The sequence below is a fragment of the Sinocyclocheilus anshuiensis genome, unplaced genomic scaffold (assembly GCF_001515605.1).
Source record: "Sinocyclocheilus anshuiensis isolate Anshui unplaced genomic scaffold, SAMN03320099.WGS_v1.1 scaffold863, whole genome shotgun sequence".
Lineage (NCBI taxonomy): Eukaryota > Metazoa > Chordata > Actinopteri > Cypriniformes > Cyprinidae > Sinocyclocheilus > Sinocyclocheilus anshuiensis.
The window spans coordinates 76,856-80,509 of NW_015547725.1; the positions used below are offsets into that span (position 1 = coordinate 76,856).

Below are 3,654 nucleotides of genomic sequence, written 5' to 3' on the forward strand. Positions count from 1 at the left end.
CAATGACAACATCATAATGATAAACCTATGAGCTCTAAGAATATTAAGCAATGATTATTTTGTCTATTAAGTGAAAAGGTGTAGCCACGTATGGTTTCCCATACTCAGAATTTGTGATCTGCAAACTTGGAATTTGTACTCCCATCCAAGTGCACACACGCACACTCACTGTGAACACACACAGAATATTAAGCAGTGGGCAGCCATTTTTTGCTGGGCTTCCTGGGGAGCAGTTGGGGGTTCAGCGCCTTGCTCAACGGTCTCACCTAAGTCGTGGTATTGGGGGTGAAAGATAGCGCTGGTCATTCACTCCCCCAACCTACAATCCCTGCTGCAACCCGCAACCTTTGGGTTAAAAGTCCGACTCTCTAACCACGACTGCCATAGATAGATAAATAGATAGAAAGATATAAATAAAGAAATAATTATCTAAGTATACACTGCCTTGATTTTTATGTTATAAAATTACTTCTAGAAACCAAAAGTGGACATCAACGTGTAGCTTGCGAGGAGGTTGGGATTAAAGATATTACAGATAATATGAACAATATTTTTTAAGTCCAAAAGAAATAATGTAATTAATTTAATACACTTCATATTGAGTTGATATTAAATAAATAAATCTATATCATAAATCTATATTTGACTTCCAGTGACTCACCAGGAAAAATCTTCTTGAGCTGAAAGATAAGGCTTATAACTCTTAACTAGGAAGGACACTGCATTTTCATCCTCAAAACAAAATTGTTGTGGTATGGGCCATTTTACACTCTGTTTAATCTCTGATTATTGTCTTGATGAATACATGATGAATACAAAAGTGTAAATCCACAAAGGGTAACAAAAAACAAGTAATCCAGAAGAGTAGGACACCCAACATAGGGCTGCACGATAAATCGAAATGGAATCGAGATCGTGATTCGACAGAAGCTGCGATTGTCATGCGTATCTTTCAGTGAAGCATGGTTCTGTGATCAGCAGTAAATCTCCATCCAAAGGCCAGAGGGCACTCTCGCGCTGAAACTCCAAATACGCCTCGCAGAAGAAACACAGAAAATGCCTATCACTGCAGCTGAATAAACAGAAGATTCAACTGCTTTCATTGATTCAACGTGACTAATAAACACACGACTTCCTGCTGATTTTAGAGCCGGCATTACGATCAAAATGCGTATGACATTCACATTCGATTAATCGTGCAGCCCTAACCCAACAGTTATATATAACAATATCTGACAAAGGAGCGACAAACTGTAAGGGGTATAAAGTCAAAATAAGAGTCCCTTGGTGTAACTAAACCAAATTTGTGACACGCATTTCACGCTGTGGTAGAAGGCAGCATGAAGCAGAGGATTTTGCAGCAGTAATCGGTTTATTCAACCAAACAATATATACATTTACATTTAGTCATTTAGCAGACGCTTTTATCCAAAGCGACTTACAAATGAGGACAATGGAAGCAACCAAAATCAACAAGAGAGCAATGATATGCAAGTGCTATAACAAGTCTCAGTTAGCTTAACGCAGTACACGTAGAATTTTTTTTTTAAATTATATAATAAAAAATAAAAAAAACAGATAGAATAGAAAAAGAATAGAGCAAGCTTTTTTTAAGAAAACAAGCAGTTAGTAAATGTATAACAACCCCAACTCTTTACAAAAGTGTTGAATCATTATCACAAGGGATTTTGACTATTGTTTCCTTTTACTCATTTGTCAAAAATGTAAAACACAGAAACAGCATGATTGCAAACACATCAAAGTCCCCAAACAACACTGTATTGAAAATATGAGGCAAATTAGACACTTGTTAGACAAATGCAAAGATAACCCAATCTGTTGACTCTTTTATAAACCCAAATGAAATAGTAATATAGCAAAAGTTCATGAGTAGGCTTGTTGCCCATAACCCAACAGTCCTTTCAAGCAAAAAAATAATAATAAAGATGATACTCAACAGTCCTTTTCTGCTTTGGGGTAGAGAGGAAATTTAAAGTCCTGATGAAAAAACAATGTCCCCAAAAAGAGAAAAAATATAAGTCCACTGGTTCAAGGCCCCAGAAAAAACAGGTTATCCTCCAGCTGTAAAAAGTCCCCAGAGTATAGTCCAAAAATGTATATCCCCGACCAGAGCGTGCCCCTATGAAATGGTTTCAAAGTCTGATATACAATGTCTCTATTCCCAGAGATCACTTTGGACAATTACACAGAGCTAGTTTAGCCAAAAAAACAAGCCACCTCACCAAACACAAAAAGCTTCCTTTAAAATGGCCGCGTTTTCCTCTTATCCAAAGGCCCACCATACTAAGAGTCCTTAGAGGCCAACAAAAGTCCCCCTCAAACAAAATGCATGTGCAAATGTTCAAAATCAACATACATTCAGAAGAAAAACTAAACTATAAATATATAGGCATGGCACATATACATAAACAATTACTTTTTTTGTAACGTAAGTGAGCATCGTGCAGGGCTTTTACTGTGGCAGTGTCACAAATGAATACAATGAGTGCAAGTTTTTTTTTTTTTAAGAATAGAATTAGAATAGAGAGTGCTAGAGTTAGTGGGTCAAATCCAGATGGATGAAAAGTGTTTTTAGCCGATTCTTAAAGATGGCTAAGGACTCAGCTGCTCGGATTGAGTTGAGCAGGTCATTCCAACAGGAGGGAACATTTAGTCCACAAGTCCTTGAAAGTGATTTTGTGCCTCTTTGGGATTGCACAATAAAGTGATGTTCACTTGCAGAAGGCAAGCTTCTAGAGGGTACATAAGTCTGAAGTAATGAATTTAGGTAAATGGGTGCAGAGCCAGCGGTGGTTTTGTAGGCAAACATTAATGCCTTGAATTTTATGCGAGCAGCTATTGGTAGCCAGAGCAAATTGATAAACAGGGGTGTGACGTACATTATTTTCGGCTCATTAAAAATCAATCTGATGTTGAATAAAGCAAATCTGCAGGACTGGGCAGTTTTAGCAATTTGGTCTGAGAAAGTCAGCTGATCATCAATCATAACTCCAAGATTTCTGGCTGTTTTTAAAGGAGTTATGGTTGATGTGCCTAACTGGATGGTGAAATTGTGATGAAACGATGGGTTTGATGGAACCACAAGCAGTTCTGTCTTGGCAAGGTTGAGTTGAAGGCGATGGGCCTTCTTCCAACAAGAAATATCTGTTAGACAAGCTGAGATGTGAGCAGGTATCGTCGGATCATCAGGATGGAATGAGAGGTAGAGTTGAGTGTCATCAACATAGCAGTGACATGAAAAGTCATGTTTCTGGATGACAGAACCTAGTGTTGCCATGTAGACAGAGAAGAGAAGTGGTGCAAGAACTGAGCCCTGAGGCAGTAGTTACATGTCGCGACTTGGACACCTCACCTCTCCAAGATACCTTGAGGGACCTATCTGAGAGGTAAGACTCAAACCACTGGAGTGCGGTTCCTGAGATGCCTTGAAAAAGGCAGAGACTTGGTTGAACACGGCTCTTTCAATTGTTTTGCAATGAAAAGAAGAAGGGAAACCAGTATGTAGTTCTCTAAAAGAGATGGGTTAAAGGGTTAGTTCACCCAAAAATGAAAATTAGCCCATGAATTACTTACCCTCAAGGCATCCTAGGTGTATATGATTTTCTTCTTTCAGACGAATCCAGTCGGAGTTAT

The 3,654-nt window shown here is 38.5% G+C and overlaps 1 long non-coding RNA gene across 1 annotated transcript in view; it reads right to left on the reverse strand.

The window, feature by feature from the left end:
• The window catches only part of LOC107704256 (uncharacterized), a 28,496-nt gene that overhangs the window by 19,109 nt on the left and 5,733 nt on the right, over positions 1-3,654 (reverse strand). Inside the window, exon 2 of the long non-coding RNA XR_001635935.1 lies at positions 702-707. This is a non-coding gene — a long non-coding RNA (uncharacterized LOC107704256). The remainder of the gene's footprint in view (positions 1-701; positions 708-3,654) is intronic.